Here is a 20,994-nt window from a genome sequence, read left to right on the forward strand (position 1 = left end):
CTCACCACATGCTGGTTAAGAAAAAACATTATTAGAACCTTGCAAGCATCCTGTATCCCTTCCCTGATCACCTCTCTCTCCAGAGAGAGAACTGAATTTTGTGTAAATCACTCTCAGGCTTTTATGTTTAGTTTTACTGCCTATGTATGTATCTAAAAGCAATATTCTGTTAGTTTTGCCTGGTTTTGAAATTTATATAAATATAATGATATTTAATGATTGCTTTGAAGACTTTTACTCACGATCGTGTCTGCGGAATTCAGCCATGCTGATGCCTGTAACAGTTAGCTCACGTTCTCTGCTCCAGAGTGTGTTTTTGAATGGATACGCCACACTCTAGTTCCCTAGTGGACTGTTGGTTGGCATGAGAGTTATGATTCTCACAGTTTTGATATTATCAACACTGCTTCTATGAACATCCTCGTTCAAGTCTCCTGGTTAAAGCATGCAGGAGTTATTTATAGGGTTTACATGTGGGCTAAAATTGCTGGTCCTAGGATATGCATGTGTTTAACCTTTCTAGAAAATGCCCAGTTGTTTTCCAAGTGGTTGTTCCAATTTGCACACCATCTAGTAGCAGATGTTGTAGTTTAAAAATTTTGCCAAAATATTGGCTGTAAAGTGTTTGGGGGTTATTCGTATTTACTCTTCTGCGAAATTCTTGTTTGTGTGTTTAAACATTTTTCTCCTTCCTGGCACCTTTTAAGATTGATTTGTAGCAGTTTTAATCTATTCTAGATATGAGTCTTTTGCTAGTGTAGTAGGCTACAGATATCCCAGTTTGTGGCTTTTCTTTTGCTCTTTATTTATTTTTATTTTTGACAAACCAGATATCCTTAATTTAATGTAATTGGATTCATCAGACTGTTCCTTTTACAATATTTTTTGTGTGTATTAAGAAATTCTCCTCTGTCATAGCTTTATAAAGATGTCCTGTTGTGACTTTTTATGTTGGTTGGAAGTTGAGAGCCATTTCATTTATTTCTGTATATATATCCAATTTCCATCACCATTTATTGATTAATCCATCTATTCCTCACCCATCTGCAATGCCTGCTCTGTCATAGTTTTCTTATATGTTTATTTCTGGATTTTATTCTCTGCTATTAGTCTGTTTACCTGGATGTGTAGCAAAAGCATATTATTTTAATTACTGTAGTTGTACATAGAAATCTGAGTATTCTGTTCACCTTTTTCTTTTGGAGTGTCCTAGTTTTTCGTGGCTCTTTACTCTTCCATATACATAATGAAATCAGATAATGAAGTTGAGGAAAATCCCTGCGAAGATTTGGGTTGGAATTGTATCAGATCTCTTTCTCAATCTGGGGAAAAGAAATCTTTCTGTACTGCAAATTGTTATCTAACAATGTGTATAATTCACCATTGATTTAGGTTTTTTTAATGTCCTCCAATGGATTTTTTTCATAAAAGACTTGAACAAAAAAACGAATCCCAACCCTTAAAATCAGTCATGCTTCTCTTAATATTTTCAGTTATTCACCATCAAAAATTCCATTTTACTTTAATGTTATTTGACCCCCCTCCCCCCAAATAAAGTAAATAGACTGACCAAAATTAAATGGGCAATTAGTGGCAGAGCCTTCTCTCTTTACAGGACGAATGTTTCTTCCAGCTATTGATCCATCTTGAGAGACACTCATCAAGTCGATTATCGTCCACATTCTCCATGCCAGTGGTGTGGCTAATTATGTAGAAGGCAGATGTTTCTTCAGCTAGTAATAATTAGTTGTGTATGCAATTACTTCTTCTAAAGTGTGTGTCACGTGCAGGACAGATACCCCGTCATACTGTACAGTGCAATAAATAGCAAATACAAGATTTCCTACTTAGCTGATGCTAACTATACGTAATTCTCTGGCTTATTATCAGAATAATGTTGAGATCACATTGTTGAGATCTCTTCAAGTGTTCCAAGTTCTTTTGTCCACAGCATTTCTTTTGGGCCTTCCAATGACATTATCACGGCCAAGCATTAGTTGTTATCCTCATTTTGAAGAGGAGGAAAGTGAAACCTAGAAAGATTAGGTGACTTCCTCAAGATTGCATCATTGGTTTCCAGTAGAGGTGAGCATCAAAATCAGGTTTCCTGAACTCAGAGTCAGTATTCCTGCCTCTGTACGACAGGGTGGGTGGCAGTAGAGATGGTGGGACCATAGGCCAAATAGGTCCTCTGACTTTTTTCTTAATTGTTATTCAGTTATAATGTGGAAGCCTTTGTTGGGGCTTACCAACTGCAACGAGTCCTTGGGAGGCTTCCTGCCTCTGTCTAGTATCATACCCAGCTAATTTGTATTTCCTTGCCTTCCCAGTCCCCGTGGGCATTCGAGTTTATGACCTATGCCCTAGAATAAGCCTGGCATTCTCTATTGTGTGTATACATTTTTTCTTCGTTGTATTCTTCTGATTACTTACCACCAGACAAATCTTCTAGACTGCTTTGCAACTGTATTATGAAAAGGTAGATAAATTATTATTCTCCTAAGACTAGGCATAGGACACATAATACAGAGGCTTGCACTCAACGTGTGCTTGCTTAACGCTAATTGATGATGAAAAAGATTTAAATCTTCCTCTAAAGATAAGATTTTGTAGTTATCTCTCAAAATCTAATTTTGCTAGGGTCATTTCCCCTCGTAAGAGAAAGTGGCTCAGTTCAAGAGATAAAATGTGATCAGCTCATAAAATCAAACCTGCTCTTTGTTTGGTACTGTATGGAATTTTATCAGGAAAGGTTTGGCTTATGTTGCTACTATTGGCAGAAACGTTGTATAAAACCGGTGCATTGGAAGGATCATTGCACAAGACATTTTTGACACTCCACATTATTATACTGATGTCACTTTCCCTCCAAGTGTAGCCCTTTCTCTTTGTCTTCTCCTTATAGGACATCTCTTACAGTCTTTACCAGAGCAATATTTGTTCCTCCAGATTTGAATGCCTCCTAGTAGTTCACAGTTTTACTTCGCACCCAAAATTGATAGAGCTACCATTAAGATGAGTAATTATTGATGAAAATGTTGCCCCAGTAACTCCAGAAAGTTCGGATGGTTTCATCCATCCCTACCTTCAAGGTTGGCTTCTGAATTCTAAACAATGGAATTCAGTGTAATCCTTTCTCTATTTGTAGGAAGCTCCATTTTATTTGGAATTTATAAAGGAATCTCTGTTGGGGAAAAGTGCTGTACAAGTCCTTTCTAATGTGAGTCCATGTATTAATCAAAACAGCTGTGTAAGTCACTAGGTAGACTGTAACACCAGGCGGCAATAGAATGTCTTCCTCATTACAATCAATAGCGAAGAATTGTGGAGACCTCCTGTACATGATGGCCTTTTTCAACGGGCATCCTCACTTGGGGGTAGGGAAAATGAGTACGGGCTGTATGAAACCGTTTCAGCACCATCCTGAGCTTAATAGTGCTGTCTTTCATGGCCTCTTAACAAGCTGTGCTGGTGCCATAAAATGTTCAAGCTGACAGTCGCTGTCAAAGCTCCTTCAATGCAAAGATTTCTGCTGTATTTAACATGTTCACTTTTATTTTAATGATGTCCAAACACGCATCAGTTGGTGTTTGTTCAACACACAGTGTGGTCTCTGGAGTTACCCCATTAGGCACGAAGTATAATCACTGTCCTGTTCCAGTGACTATTAATGGCAAGATTCTTAAATTAAAAGCTGGGAACTTGCGCTGATTCTTAACAATTCACTTTCTCCCAGAAGTGAAAGGGATAAAGGTACCTGCTGTGACGTCATTGAGTTTGTTTAGTTTGATTTTCAGTGCATAATGTTAGACATGAATTTATCATAGAGACTAAGGTACAAGCTAAGAATAACTCCATGAAGACTTTTAAAAAAGTGAGATGCCCATATGTGGCTCAGGGTTCAAGGTGATACAGCTGCTTAGTACTAGTTTACCAGTTCCACTGTTGTGATTACTAATTAACACAAGCATTGTTCTTGTTCTGTGCCAGACACTGTTCTGAGTGCTTTACTTATGTGTATTTGTTTACCTTTTATAAAAAACCTATTCATTAGGTGTCATTGTGCTCGTTTCACAGATTAAAAAAAACCCCTAAGGTACAGAGATTAAACAGTCTGTCTGAGGCCATAGACAGGGCATGGAAGAACCTCTGTTGGAACCCAGATATTCTGGTTCCAAAGTTTGTGCACTTAACCAAAATTAATGCATTAAGTCGATTGAAATGACATCAAAGACACTCTTGGCATTGAAAGGGAGCACACATACTGAATGCCTGCCTGTCTGATGGAGATGCTTTTTTACAGTTAACAAAGAGAACAGATTTCTTCTCTAAATGTAGTTTAGGATTACAGACTTTAGATTACCCTTCTGGTCACATTTTCTAAGGCTGAAAATGGAGAACAGTTGGAGAGGAAGGGTGGACTTTTCTGGGTTCCAGTTTCCTCCTCTTTATCATGGATCTTTCATCTCCCAAAGCATTACTGCAGTCTGCAACCTCAGATGGTGCTACATTTACAACAGAATTGAATTTCGGTTGCTGCCCTTAATAACTGTAGGGCACCCCTTTGGAAAGGACTCACCAAAGATTCTTTTTGTTTGTTCGTCTTTTGCTATCTTGAACATTAATATTTTACAATATTTTGAGGAAGGGATTGATTTTAAGAATTGGGATTCTTGCTTTCTTTTCCTTTTTTTTATTCTGTAAATATAAATCAGCAAGTAACAAAAAGAGTGACTTCGACTGCAAAGTTATTACCCCAGTGAGTTGCATATGGGCATTATAATTCACCAGTAGCTGATGACTGAATGGGTCTAGAGAAAGAATGGAAAGGTAGATTTTAAAGATAAATATACAACAATAATAATTTCTTCAATAAGGTATGTATGGAACTGAAATTTATGATTGGAAGCCTGACCAGGAAATCAGGAAGTTTGGATTTTCTCTCCATCCTAATCAGCTTCTCAACTTCCTTTTCTGATTAGTGCCCTCATTAAGGCTTCTTACATGGATCTCTGACACGTTTCCAGGAGACCTTTGGGATCCCACTTTGGTTTCCAGGCAGTGATTTCTGCCCTAGCTGAATTTTAGAACAAGAAGGTCATTCATCTCCATCCTGGAAGGATGATTCACATATTTATGTTCTAGAAAGTAGGCTGAGAAGAAAAATTTGCTACTTTATTAATTAGGGCCCTTTAACATTTTGTATTCTCAAGCTTAATCATTTGCTTGTTTGAACTAAAGTCGTCTTCCTTAATCACCATCATTAGTGGCTGTCCATGAATGATTACGTCTCTGAATTTTATAAGCATGTTAGAATTTAATGCATCTTACATTCCCCATTAGGGATTAGATATCATTGAGTATTTTATTATACCAATATATTTTTTAAAGCATGAGATTAACTGTAGGTCTGTTCTACTTAAGTGGTAGAGGAGAACCCTGCTCCCCTCGTTGGTTCTCAAATTGGTGTGGAGGTGGCATTGGGAGGGCAGGGAGAGAGCAATTGGGTGACTTAGTGATCTAGAGTTGGTGTTATTCTATTTTATTATTTTTTTGTGGTACGCGGGCCTCTCACTGTTGTGGCCTCTCCCGTTGCGGAGCACAGGCTCCGGACGCGCAGGCTCAGTGGCCATGGCTCAGGGGCCCAGCCGCTCCGCGGCATGTGGGATCTTCTCGGACCAGCGCACGAACCCGTGTCCCCTGCATCGGCAGGCGGACTCTCAACCACTGCGCCACCAGGGAATCTCAAGAGTTGGTGTTATTTTATAGTTTAAGTTCCCCAGGAGATTTCAAAGAGTTTTACTTTATCAGAAATGAGAACCACTGCTTCAGTCTTGAACTTTTCCAGTGGTGAACAGTTTATTCACTCTCTTTTGGAAATAGCCCATTACCCTTTGAGAATCACACATTCACGAGTTCCGACTTCTGATTTTTAAGATGACACAGAATGAATCTATTCCTTTTCTACTGATACAAAATAGTCTTTCAAATATCTGGAGTCATCTTAATATCCCTACTGATTGTTCTGATGCTCACTGGATCATGCCACTGTTTTCTATTTTCCAGACTTTGAAAGTCTCTCGTGATTGTGGTTCTCCATCTCTGTATCTTCTGCACGTGGAAATGGACACCATATTCCAAAATGAAACACCACCATCACCCACACACATTTACCACTTTCTGGTGTACCCAGTGCTGAATAGGTGTTTATGTGTTTACTCATTTTATCCTCATGGTGACCCTGGCAGACGTGGACCTCTAATTGTATACTCATTATTCTCTTTCTCCTGAACAAACCAGAAGCTCCAGGCAGGCAGGATCTGACCTTATTTTTTATTGTGTGCCAATGTCCACGCATGGTGCTTTGTACACAGTAGTGACTTAATAAATAATTGTTGAACAAATAAACCCTCACTCCTCACCCTGGGGTTGGAAACTGGCAATTGAATTGGCAGTCAGAGTTGGAGCAAATTTCAGAGCTTGGGAGAGTGGTCACTTTTGCATAATGCTCAGTAAAAAGGCTTTGCAAGTTTATCTTTGTTGTTCGTATTGTTAGTTTGTTTGTTTCAGTTACTTCTGATTTTTTCCTGGGCTTAAAATGACTATCAGACTGTCCTGCACACTCAAAGCAATCATGTTTTAGTCAAATACAAGCACACACACACACACACACACACATATATATATATATATATATATATATGTAATATATGACTTGCCTTTTCTCAGTATGAAGTTAGGAGTTTAAAAAAATTGCTTGTAAAAGTATTAATCCAAAAGAATAAGTGAATTAAAGTATCTGTTGGAAAATTAGCATTAGGCACTTAACTCAAAATGTTTATTGGGTAAATGTGTTGTGTGCTTTAGTTAATAATAATTCATTCAAGAACAAATATTTATTTGAATGTATTATATATGTTGAGCATTTATCAAGGTTCTTGACATATAAAATTGAGGACAAAACTCCTACTTTTCTTTGGACCATTCTACTTGAGGAAAGACAATTTACAATTAAACAAATAAGACAGATATAGTAAGTTTTTTGTTTTTTTTTTTTTGCTGTACGCGGGCCTCTCACTGTTGTGGCCTCTCCCGTTGCGGCGCACAGGCTCTGGATGCGCATGCTCAGCAGCCACGGCTCAGGGGCCCAGCCGCTCCGCGGCACGTGGGATCCTCCCGGACCGGGGCACGAACCCGCGTCCCCTGCATCGGCAGGCGGACTCTCAACCACTGCGCCACCAGGGAAGCCCACAGGGTAATTTTTGACAGTGATAACTGAAGAAAATATACGGAGTAATGTGCAAAAGAACAGCAGCAAGGAGGTGGTACAATGGGCTGAGGGGTGAGAAAGTGCCCATCATTTCAGTGGAAGGAAGGAAAGCAAAGGTCCTGAGGTGGGAGAGAGCTTGGTGCCCTCAAGGAATAGAAAGTTCGGTGGGCTGTAGGGGAAGAATGGCTGTGGATGTTTGGATGAGGTTGGAGGCCTACAGGCCTCATCATGAAATCCTTCTGGGCCATGATGAGGACTTTGACACATTTTAAAGTGGATTTCCGGTGGTGGGTGGACAGTGGATTCTAGGGATGCAAGGGTAAGATGTGAGACCCATAAAAGATGCTGAAAGTAAACTAGGAGAGAAATGATGGTGGCTTAGTTTAGCATAGTTGATGATAGTCAAGAAGAGAAGTGGATGGATTGGAGGTGGGTATTGAAAGTTAGCACTGACAGGGTGTTACTGCGGGACGGGATGGGGGATGTTGCAGCAGGAAAGGAAGAAATAAGAATGGCACTTAACCATGTGATGGCAGGTACTTAAGGAAAAATCCCACTAAATCCTGTTCCTACGATTATCAGTTATATAAATGGATTTTGGGGTTCATGAATTGATAATTCCCATTTTGAGGTACAACCATGCAGGAAGGCAACTTGGAGATACATGCTGTGAAAGTCTTAAAAATGTCTTACCCCATTCCCAGTCCTAAATCTTAGCAGCCTTCTCCTGTGTATGTGTAAAGCAATGATGTCGACAACCAGTCAGTCAGTGATGCACGTTGGATTTTTCCCTTTCCCAGCTCTCCCTTACTGTTACTTAATTCATTAGAAATATGAATATATCTGTTACTTTTTTGTTCCTTAGTTCTGAGAAATAATGACAGCTCTTCTCTACCACTGCCTAGCATAGACCTGTACACGTATAAATTTGCCTAGTGTTCCAAAACCATGCAAGGTTTTACAAAGATAAGACAGTTCATTTATATAACTTGGAATAATTTGGCTGGCATACTCAAGGAGATAGAGCACGTGGATCAAGTTTAATACATTCATTTAGGTTGGCTCCCTCCCATGCGTTCCTTGTACTTGCAGAGGGTCCCATCTGTTCGGCTCCTGGCCAGAGACCATTGCATCCGTGAGCATTGGAATTTCTTACTGCAGACGGCCAGTGCTTCATAATTGGTTTAGGGTGCCCCAGATACTCACCAGTAACATTGTTAATTAGTACCAATGTAATGACAGTTATTCTAGAACTAGTATACCTGTCTGTTGCTAATGTACTGGGAAGATTGCAAAAACCAACACACTTCTTTCTTGCATTTTTCCCCTTTTGCATCGTGACTTTTTTATAACTCAAAGATTCTGTCTCCATTTTCCCCAAACTACTCAGCTCAGCATTCAAGACCTTCATAATGACTTCCCAAGACCTCCTGTGGAACTATCATCCTTTAATCTCCCAGAAGGTCTCTCAGTGCCAGCTGAACTTGACTGACATTTCCTCAGCAAACCCTGTTTCTACCCTTTGCATCTCTATTCCTTAAGTTCCTTCTGTTTGAAATTGCCTTTTCACCCCCATAGTCCCCGCCTGTCACAAATTATACTCATTTCAAATGCCTGCCTAATGTGCCATCCTTTGATCTCCCAATAATTTGTTCCTCTTTTTTGATATTTTATCTCTTCCCTCTTGTCCTAGCTGGACATCTTAAGGGTTTTTTTTTTTTTTTCTTTTCTTTTCCTTTTTTTTTTTTTTTTTTTTTTTTTTGCTGTACGCAGGCCTCTCACTGTTGTGGCCTCTCCCGTTGCGGAGCACAGGCTCCGGACGCGCAGGCCCAGCGGCCATGGCTCACGGGCCCAGCTGCTCCGCAGCATGTGGGATCTTCCCGGACCGGGGCACGAACCCGTGTCCCCTGCATCGGCAGGCGGACTCTCAACCACTGCGCCACCAGGGAAACCCCATCTTAAGTGTTTTATTGCTTCTTCCCTGCATACTCTTCAAATGCTTTCTAGTGCCAGCACAGTGCCTTACACATACGATGTTGCAAATTAGAATTTGATGACTTTCATTGAATTTTCAGTGTCTAATTACTGTCTAACTATAAGCAACAGAAAAAGAAGTCATTTCAAGGCAAAGTTTTGAAATAATGCAGCCAGAGGCATGCTTTTCTAGTTCCCACTCCCCAACCTGGAAGGGACCAGGCTGCCAGCAAGGCCATTCGAACCTTTAATCTTTGTTGTTCTTCTGTGTTCAAAGTGGCCCAGCCTCTTCGGTTTCTGAGTGGAAAATAACCTCAAAGAGGGGAATGTCCTGCAGAATGGGCTGGGCCACGGACAGGACAGGTATAGCTGCAGCAGGGATGCCATTAGAGGGCCCAGTGGACACATTACATTCCAGGGCAAGCTTTCTCTTGGATTACATTGTTTCCCTTTGAATTCTCCAAAACCTGCCAGGTGTTTTCTTCCTTCCCTCCCTTGAATACCTCCAGTTAATCTAAGATTAGCCTGACAGCCCCTATTTTCCAGGTCTCTGGTTTCTTCAGTAAAGCAGGTTACATCTCTTGTTTTGTTTTGTTTTGTTTTGTTTGTTTTTTGCGGTATGCGGGCCTTTCACCGTTGTGGCCTCTCCCGTTGCGGAGCACAGGCTCTGGACGCGCAGGCTCAGCGGCCATGGCTCACGGGCCCAGCCGCTCCGCGGCATGTGGGATCTTCCCGGATCGAGGCACGAACCCGTGTCCCCTGCATCGGCAGGCGGACTCTCAACCACTGCGCCACCAGGGAAGCCCAGGTTACATCTTTTTTGAGCTCCATTACTTCCTTCATAACCTTGTTGCCTTGATCCATACTGTGGCTTATTCTTCATTCAGCTTTTGCCCCACATCCATTTCTGGCTATGTTCCCACTTCCTAGTCCCACTCTTGAATGGGACCATTTAATCCAGTAATTGCTGGGACTGTAGAAGGCGGACAATCCCTGAGCCTTTTGTGTGGTGCTTTCACCTCATTGCTCTTCTGGTTGCCACCACTGGCTTAGAGCCGAATGCGCCAAGTGCCTAACAGCATCACTCAGAATTACTAGCAAATCGCCACCTTTACTTTCTGAGTATTAACGATTAATAGGTTTATTGCACTTATCATAAAAGCCTATTTTCTAGAAATTTGGGAGAAGTTATATAGACCCTTACTTGTTTTTTTTTTTTGTTTTTTTTTTTTTTATGCGTTACGCGGGCCTCTCACTGTTGTGGCCTCTCCCGTTGCGGAGGACAGGCTCCGGACGCGCAGGCTCAGCGGCCATGGCTCACGGGCCCAGCTGCTCCGCGGCATGTGGGATCTTCCCAGACCGGGGCACGAACCCGTGTCCCCTGCATCGGCAGGCGGACTCTCAACCACTGCGCCACCAGGGAAGCCCCCTTACTTGTTTTATATAGAGGTAATATCTTTAAAGTGGAGTGTACACACCCCCTTGAGGGACACATATGTTATCCCATTATATTTATTTTGATAGTATGCCTCTTTATTCCTATTTTTTTGTTTTTTTTTTTTTTGTTTTGTTTTCTGCAGTACGCGGGCCTCTCACTGTTGTGGCCTCTCCCGTTGCGGAGCACAGTCTCCGGACGCACAGGCTCAGCGGCCATGGCTCACGGGCCCAGCCGCTCCGCGGCATGTGGGATCTTCCCGGACCGGGGCACGAACCCGTGTCCCCTGCATCGGCAGGCGGACTCTCAACCACTGTGCCACCAGGGAAGCCCTATTCCTATGTTTAAATGTACATGATACATTGGCATAGTACAATGGGAACATAATTTATAAAAATGCATGCAATCGATTTTACATGAAGGTGGTTTTACTGATAGGTTGTGTGATCAAAACGTTTGGGGGCCATTGGTTTTCAGAGTCTTGAGTCTCGAGTCAGACTTGGATCCCAGATCCTTTTTTTGCCCCCTTACTCCATGTATAACCTTGGATCTGCTCTTTAGTCTCTTGGGGTCTTAAAGTCCTCATCTGCAAATTGAAGGGAAAACCATATCATAGGGTCGTTGAGTGGATTCAGTGAAGTAATGCACGTGAAGAAGTGAACAAGTTCTGGTACATAGTGTATACTTGTTACTGTGCTCATGCAGTTATTATTTCTGTTATCATTGCTGGTGTCGTTATATTGCTCCCTTGTCCTATATTTCACTGTTTATAATAGCAGAGGAACTGAGCCTACCCTACATGTTAAATAATAAAATAAAACTCATACCAAACACATTAAAAGTGTGAATGATAAAAATTAGAATTTTTAAAACCGCATACACACACTCCCCCTACCTTAAAATGAGTAAGGTAAATACGTTTTGTCATATATTTACATAACTTCCATGAGAAAGGCAAAGTAATTCACTGGCACTTTGAAAAACACTAAATCTGTAATGCATTCAGTAGGGCCATTTTATTGGTAAAATTAGCTTATGATGAACTTCCTTTGGTCTTTTAGAAATTAAACTCTTTTGGATAATGTTTATGATAAGCCTACCTTTTATTGAATGTTGCCACATTGTGTATGGTTTTAAGGTTGATGTTCTGGTACAAGATATCTTAAAAAATAAAAAGCTTTAGTAGGCATTTATCTGGTATGTTGGCTGAGATCTGAGGATGTAAGAGAATTCTTCAGTGAGGTAAAGAAAAGTTCACCATAGTTTGCAAGACTGGTTCATGTGGAATTTATAAGAATGGACTGACCAGCATGCCCTTTTAAAATTCCATAGTTAATCTCTTTATTGAAAGCTTCTGGGCTAGTTGATTAAGAAAGCCTTATGACCAAAAAAAAAAAAAAAAAAAAAAAGAAAGCCTTATGGGATGACTGCTTTTAGTGTCATACAAATGAAGCTGAATTGTTGCTAAGTAAATCACTATAGATCAAAGTGCCTTGTGGTCAGAGTCCTGCCGTTATTATTATTTTTTTCTTCATTAAGTTTTAAAGAGAAGGTGAAGGGTTGAAGAGTGAAACACACCAAATTTGACATCTGTGATGTCCATTTACATCCATGCACTTCTTTAAGCATCTAATCTGAGTGATTGGGCAAGTAGGGCAGCAAAGCATGAACAGGTAAGTGTAGAGCTAAGTCAATTAATACTTGTTTCCCATTTATAATTGCTGGGATCCTTTTTTTAGCCATTATGAAGTCAATTGGCTTGTAGAGAAGGCTTCAAGGGCTCCCAGGGAAACTGACGAAGTGCATCTACTGGCTTGTCCATGGTGTGAAATCATTATTGTCATATTCATCTCAGCTTTAAGTGTACACAGGACCGTTAGATGTTACCCTGTGATCTTAGAGGTACTAAGGAATAATATGTTTTGTGCTTTGTGCCCCCCCTGAAGTATAGAGCATGTGTCTTGTTCCTCCTTTTTGTCCACTGCTTCAAGTAGTGTATGAACAAGTTTGGATGCATCAGATAAGTATATGAACATACGTCTTGCTGGATTAGGATGATGACTAGGAAAGAAATAAGAAAAAAGGACTAAAAGAGTGGACTGAAAATGGAACTTGAATCCACCATACTAATTCTACACGGGTTTTAGTTCTGTGCTGTGATTTTACTTGTTGTGAAAAGTTCAGGCATTGCTATGTTGACGTTTGTTTCTGTATAGTGTAAAGCATTTTGTAGGTATAATTTAGTGATATCATAAATGCAGTTTTGGAAAGGACTCCTGTTGGCTATGTGCGTTTTAGTATTTTCCAGGACAACTCGTAAAAAACCCATTTTATAATGCTCATTTGACATACTAGTAAGCCATGATCTTTCAGGTTCTAAAATCAACAAATACACAGTAAATGTCTCATTCAGGGTCATAATGAAAACCAGTGTTAAACTTAGAAACGAGATCCATAAATCTGGGTGCCATTCTCATGCTTTCTCCAGAAACCTGCAGCCTGCCTCACAGAACTAGAATAAGACCATTACTGGTCATAGATTCTTCTAGAGCTGACCAATACCATTGGTCATTTTCTATAATTTTACTTTCCTATCGTCATCGTTAACGCCTTCAATCTTTCCGTTTGGTTGACTAGTCATAAATTAATGATAGCTTAATGTTAATTTATTATTCTCATTTTTCCACCGGTGATAAGTACAGTGACTGAAAAGGGACCAAGTGACAGAGCAAATATTACTTGCATGTGTAGGGAAGAGGATTTACAGAAGCATGAAATGAATGAAAGGAGTCCACATGAAGTTTTTATGAAAATATGTGTGAGCAAAGTGAATTCTTTAATATCTAACTAATTTAGGAAATGGCCTTGTATTGCATTAGACAAAATACCTGACCTACATGTGGACTTATTTGTGCTGACACAACTGGGTCAGGAAGAAAGAATTTCTTCATACTTCACCATTTTCAAGTTCCATGGTAACATATTTTTGTAGGAAGCTTTGTGTGTGTGGGTTTTTTTTGGCGGTACGTGGGCCTCTCACTGTTGTGGCCTCTCCCGTTGCGGAGCACAGGCTCCGGACGCGCAGGCTCAGCGGCCATGGCTCACGGGCCCAGCCGCTCCGCGGCATGTGGGATCTTCCCGGACCGGGGCGCGAACCCGCGTCCCCTGCATTGGCAGGCGGACTCTCAACCACTGTGCCACCAGCGAAGCCCAACTTTGTTTTCTTGATGTTTCAAGATATTGCAAACACATTAGCAAATACTTTCTAATGTGAATGCATATTCCCACCATAAAACACGTGGCGAGAGAAAGAATGTTAGCAGTGTCTTTAGTGTTATAGTGACCAAAAAATTCACTCAGTTGTCTTTTTCATGAGAAGGATGAGGTACAGTGCTTACTGAATCCTGGGGGTGTCCCAGCGTAGCGTCTGGCGCTCCGCCATGCCAGCGCCCACCCTAATAAAAGTGCTAAGCACTGTAGGTTCCCCTTCTTCTTCTTCTTCTTCTTCTTTTTTTTTTTTTTTTTTTTTGCGGTACGCGGGCCTCTCACTGTTGTGGCCTCTCCCGTTGCGGAGCACAGGCTCCAGACGCGCAGGCTCAGTGGCCATGGCTCACGGGCCCAGCCGCTCCGCGGCATGTGGGATCTTCCCGGACCGGGGCACGAACCCGTGTCCCCTGCATCGGCAGGCGGACTCTTAACCACTGCGCCACCAGGGAAGCCCTCTTCTTCTTTTTTTTAATGATGCACTTGCGTCGTGTCCTGCAGCCTGTAACCTTTGATTTTTATTTTTTAGTTCTGTGATCCTAACTCAAGCCCCCTGTTGCTCTTCAGACTCACTCCAGATAGAGACGATGCTATGAATATTATAAATGCTCTGAGTGACTGAGTCCTGCCAGAAACTTCCCTGGGAAGACAGTAGGGCAGTGCTTTTATGAAACCTGAGCCATACTGAGATGCACCAGGCAAGTGCAAGTTCCCATGAATAAACCAGTGAGGGAAAGCTCAGGCTTTTCTCTGCAGGATGTGAGATGCTCTCCCCAGGTCAAGGGTCTGAGGTGCCCTGCATTTGTAAAAACCTTGGACTGTTCAGTCTAGACTTTGCAGAGCTTTGTTGACTGTGGAACTGATTTTTTTTTCTTTCATAACGCTTTTTAATATATCGTAATTTGGAGAACTCTCTCCCGTGAATGATACAAAAATGGAAATTGGATTATGAACCCAAGAAAGTGAACCAAGAGTCCCAGTGATGTATTCATCGGCTTGCAGGTACTGATGGGCCAATAATGAGTAATCTTGAGTCCTCTAATTGCAAGTTAATTACAAGTAAATAAAAAATCTCAACATTATTAGAGACAGAGCTTTTTAAACTAGAGAAAGATATGTTTTGGAATAAAAAAAGAAGCTTTTGAATGTTTTGTCGAGTAAATGGTGAGTTTTTCTAATAGATAAAGTAGGTAGGGCTTCCCTGGTGGCGCAGTGGTTGAGGGTCCGCCTGCCGATGCGGCGGACGTCGGTTCGTGCCCCGGTCCGGGGGTAATCCCACATGCCGCGGAGCGGCTGGGCCCGTGAGCCATGGCCGCTGAGCCTGCGCGTCTGGAGCCTGTGCTCCGCAATGGAAGAGGCCACAACAGTGAGAGGCCCGCGTAACGCAAAAAAAAAAAAAGTAGGTAGAAGTTACATGTTTCATTTTCAACATTTCATTTTTTTACCTTTCTAATCCTTCTGGCATCTTTCTTGCATTATTTATTGGTCTGTGAAGATTTTGCTCATAGGTGTGGTGTATGAGGTTAACTGTCACCCTACCTCTGATTAAAGCGTCAGGCACTCAAAATTAGTAATGTTCGTATGATTGGATGCATTTTACTCTGTGGCACCCAGAAACAATTTCAGAAACAAAAACTGCTCCTTCCATTTCTGATCAAAGTGTTTTTAGAAAATATGTTATCTTTTAGTGACAATTTTGATAGACTGCAAAAAGTACAAAGTTAACCAGATCTTGGTTGGATAAAACATTCTGTCATACTAACTTTTTTTTTTTCACTAGCAGTAAAAAAGCCCATACAAATTTAATGAACAGAAGTTAGAATCACATTTCTTAGTTTGGTCTTTTGTTCTCTCCCTTAGGCTTGGTATAAATGAGTAGAGGCAGAAACATGAGGAATTTTTTTTCCTCCTTAGAGAATATGTAGGTCACTAATGTCACTGTTTTGTGTCAGAAATAACATTCTGCTTGAATATGCTTCTAGTAAATCATCATCAAAGCAATAGCCCCAATTTTGCAGTCCTTGGTGGAGCAATGTGCCGAGATGTGGCATTATGTTTGCTCTATATGTTATATTCCTGGCATCATCATAAGTAAGGTCTTTATTAGTTCAGGAGAGAAATGAATAAGGTCCTATCTAACATGCATTGATAATTGCCCTGAACCGAGGACCTCATTTAACAAGTTCTTTGAATCTTTTGCCAAAATTTAGGGAGTGTGTTGGTCTTTGTAGTCTCCCAGAATGTATTAGATTCTTTTTTCCCCATAAAAGTTACTAAATTGTGCCATTGACAAATAGGATATCAAGGAGATTTTCAAGAATCTGTCCTGTTTTAAATACTAATTACCTTCAGAAAAATGGATTTTGCTTTGTACACAAACTCTAAAGAGCCTTATTCATTAAATAAATTGGCTCTCTCTCTGCTGGCGACACTAAATGTCTAGGATAAAAATGTGTAATGCCCTAGAAAATGTATCTAAGATGATTACTTTAATGTAAATTCTGTGTATGACTAATTTGACAGGCAGACTATTTATACTGATACATCTGAGGAAATATGCCAAAGTTTAAAACTTTCAAGGGAAGGTGTTTAGAAAGTTTCAGTTAAATACTTTGCAATACACCAATCTTCTAAAAATACTTTTACATTAGTACTGAAAGATGCGTCTTCACTTTGTACAGAAAAATAAACATATTAAATCAAGTGACTTTTCTTTCCTTCTCATCTTTTTTTTTTTTTTTTTTTTTTTTTTGCGGTACGCGGGCCTCTCACTGTTGTGGCCTCTCCCGTTGCGGAGCACAGGCTCCGGACGCGCAGGCTCAGTGGCCATGGCTCAGGGGCCCAGCCGCTCCGCGGCATGTCGGATCCTCCCGGACCAGGGCACGAACCCGCGTCCCCTGCATCGGCAGGCAGACTCACAACCACTGCGCCACCAGGGAAGCCCTCCTTCTCATCTTAATGTTCCTTATATCAGACACTAGTTTTAATTTTTCTCCCTTATACTAATATATTGCAAATATTTTTGTGCCAAAAGTCAAAGATGACTTGAACTCAGGCTAATATAAAATAAATTAGTAATAATAAAAATAAATTTAAAATAAATGTTAATTAGTAAATTAAAAAGTAAATGTTAATTAGTAAATCAAATTCAGTAGCCACTAGGTAAGTATATAATTTATGTCAAGTATTGGGTTAAATGCGAACAGATAGAAAACGCTGACTAGTATTTTATTGAAATTTTTAACGTTACGGTGTTTTTACTTTTTCTTTTTCATAATTTTAACAACAACCTCATGAGGCAGTGCTTATTCCAATTGACCATTTTGCAGATGAGTAAATAGGCAATGAAAATTAGTAAATTAGTAAATAGACCCAATGAATTAGAACATAAGTGTATAATGTAATTGATTCATTTTTGGTTTTAAAAGTAAAGAAATCTTCAAATGTCTTGATTTCTATCGCCAGTTAAGTATTTTTGGTTGAAGTTTCTAAAGTACATTCTTTAAGCAGACAGTGATTTTCTTGGTCATATAATTACAAAGCACTGACCTACATTGTTTTTAAGATATCAGAGTGGTTCTGGACCATCTGGGTCTAAAATATTCCATGATCTACAGAATTTTACCAGTTCATTTCTCACTGTAATCTACCCTAATTGTACTTGCAATTGTAGAATATTTTGTATTAAGACTCAGAGAACCTCAAGTAGAGTGAAATATATTTATATGTTTGGACTTTAAACTTTATGAGAAATGCTAAAACAAGTATTAAGAAGATATTAACCCACCTTCATAGCTATGTCCCTCATATTGACTTTGAATGAATCCATTAGGTAGGAGGTATCCCATTGATTTGTGAGTTGTGTTTATTCTTTTTACTGTCTTTCAAATGAAGACACAAAGTCACATGCATGCACATGCACCTACGGATACACATTCACAGAGGCACAAATAGATAGCATGTAAGTGAAGTCTGGAATGTAGTTGAATCCTGGAAATTTGGATCAGGAACTTCCTTGTTATAAAGTAAAACATATCAGTAATAAACATGTGTCTTAATGGAATATTTGGTAGCGGCAGAGTAGATATAGAAAGTAAAAAGGGGCTTTCCTGGTGGCGCAGTGGTTGAGAGTCCGCCTGCCGATGCAGGGGACGCGGGTTCGTGCCCCGGTCCGGGAGGATCCCACATGCCGCGGAGCGGCTGGGCCTGTGAGCCATGGCCGCTGAGCCTGCGCGTCCGGAGCCTGTGCTCCGCAACGGGAGAGGCCACAACAGTGAGAGGCCCGCGTACCGCAAAAAAAAAAAAAAAAAAGAAAGAAAGTAAAAAGACATTTATTATAATAGAACAATGTCATTATACCTTAAAAAATTCAAATGCAACTATGTTAAACTAGTCTGAAAAGCAGTAAGTGGCATTCCCAACAAGCAGAATATCAATTTCATTCTGTTCATATAGTAATTGCAGTTAAACAAACTAATATAATAATCTTGATGATTAATATCTCAGGCATTTTGCAATAAAATAAAAATATGTGATGAATCATAATGTATTATACAATTATGTAATAGTGTTTGTGGGACAATATTTTTGAAACATTTTGCTACCCTGCAAAGTAGATAATCACTATAAAAACGTGATTTTAAAATCAAAATAAGAAAAGATTATTTTAAGGTGGCTTTCTTAGCTTCAGTAGTCAAAATAGTTGTCTAAATTTTCCCTTCTTTCACAATGTGTGTATACATTTAGCTGACAGTAATTGATTTCCCATTTCATACTTCTCTCAGCCATCTGACTAAATGAACTTAGGCTGTAGAATTATAGATTTATCAGATTTTTGAAGATAAATTAACATTTAGCATATCCCAAGGATTAAGTTACTTGTCCATGACTGGTTTGTAGATTTCCTAATCTCTGAAAATACCAAGCCATATTGCTACTTCTGCTTCAATGCAGAATTACCAAGAGGGCCTCAAAGAATTATCATTAATACTCTGGATTTACGCTTGCCAAGCTCCCTTTTAACATTAATTGTATGTATACATCCATGCAGAGATGAAGACTAGATACACTCGATATGCAATTATTTTCTTCAATACTTTACGGCACTTTAACTTTTTAAAAATACACATCTCTGGGGGAATACTCTGATACATACTCATTTGCACTTCAAAAAATTATTCTTGTTTGTTTCTCATAAGGTTCAACATAGAATTACCATATGACCCAGAAATTCCCTTCCTTTCCTAGATATGTACCCCAAAGAGTTGAAAACAGGTATGCAAACAAGTACAGGTATATGCACGTTCATAGCAGTCCAGTTCACGCTAGCTAAAAGGTGGAAACAACCCAAATGTACGTGAGTGGATGAAGGATACACCAATGGTGATATATTGATTCCATGGAATAATATTTGGCTGTAAAAAGGAGTGGAGTACTGATACACGCTAAAATGTGGATGAACCTTAAAAACATCATGCTAAGTGAAAGAAGCCAGACACAAAAGATTGCATGTTATATGATTCCAATTGTATGAAGTATCTAGAATAAGTAAATCCATAGAGACAGAAAGCAGATTTGGGGAGGGGTGGGCTAAGGGTTGGGGGAGTGGGTAATGGGTAGTAATCTCTTAACGGGCATGGGATTTCCTTTTGGGGTGACGAAATATTTTGAAACCAGACAGAGGTGGTGGTTGCAAAACACTGTGAATGTACTAACTGCTACTGAATTTTTCACTTTAAAACGTTTAATTTTATGTTATCTGAATTTCACCTCAAATTATTTTAGAAAACAATGGGTGTGGCAGTGTTCCAATAAAATTTTACTCACAATTTGTTTTTTTAAATTAATTAATTAATTAATTAACTTATTTTTGGCTGCATTTGGGTCTTCGTTGCTGCACGCAGGCTTTCTCTAGTTGCGGCGAGCGGGGGCTGCTCTTCCTTGCGGTGCGCAGGCTTCTCATTGCGGTGGCTTCTCTTGTTGCAGAGCACGGGCTCTAGGTGTGCGGGCCTCAGTAGTTGTGGCTCGTGGGCTCTAGAGCACAGGCATAGTAGTTGTGGTGCATGGGCTTAGTTGTTCCGTGGCATGTGGGATCTTCCTGGACCAGGGCTCGAACCTGTGTCCTCTGCATTGGCAGGCGGATTCTTAACCACTGCGCTACCAGGGAAGCCCGACAATTTATGGTTTGTAAAATTGATTTTTTTTAACATCTTTATTGGAGTATATTTGCTTTACAGTGGTGTGTTGTTTTCTGCTTTATAACAAAGTGAATCAGCTATACATATATCTCCATATCCCCTCCCTCTTGCATCTCCCTCCCATCCTCCCTATCCCACCCCACTAGGTGGTCACAAAGCACCGAGCTGTTCTCCCTGTGCTATGCGGCTGCTTCCCACTAGCTGTCTATTTTATATTTGGTAGTGTATAAAATTGAGCACTCTGCACTTAATAAGTTAGTAATGCAGCATTGGGGATTATTTAAGGTTATTTAGATTATAATAATTTATAATTTCTTAAACAAAGTACCTAACTAACCCTAACCCTAACATTTTGAACAATTGAACTATAATTTCGCTTAGTGAATTCTAGCAATTTACCTTTTAGAAACTTCTTTGGTCTGAATTGAATTTGTTGACTTTGAAGGCTCCAGGAGGAGGTCTCACAATTGGAGTTTCACCATGTATGTTCCTAAACATTTGCTCGCTATTGGGCATTTACTCTTTGCTGGTACTGAGCCAAGTTCTTTACATGAATTATCTGATTTACTTCTGAAAGCAACTTTATGAAGTATACTATTTTACCAAGTTAATAGCTGAGAAAACCAAGGTTTATATTCGATTGATCTGGACTGATCCCAAAGCTTGTTCTGTAACCATTTAACTAGCTTTTCTCTAATCTGATACATCCCACAAAGATGAATTAGTCTCCATAGAGTCAGAGTCCCAACTCCAGCACCAAAAGAAGCAAAGTGAAAAATAAGCTATTTCTTTCTGGGGGAAAAGTGTTTGTTACTGAATTTGCTGAAAGAGCCATGCTGAAATTTATTCAATGG

General features: G+C 40.1%; 1 protein-coding gene across 1 annotated transcript in view; it reads left to right on the plus strand.

Annotated features, from left to right (window-relative positions):
* The window catches only part of GPC6 (glypican 6), a 1,086,745-nt gene that overhangs the window by 81,300 nt on the left and 984,451 nt on the right, over positions 1–20,994 (plus strand). The window lies entirely within an intron of this gene.

Source organism: Phocoena phocoena, chromosome 18, assembly GCF_963924675.1.
Source record: "Phocoena phocoena chromosome 18, mPhoPho1.1, whole genome shotgun sequence".
NCBI lineage: Eukaryota > Metazoa > Chordata > Mammalia > Artiodactyla > Phocoenidae > Phocoena > Phocoena phocoena.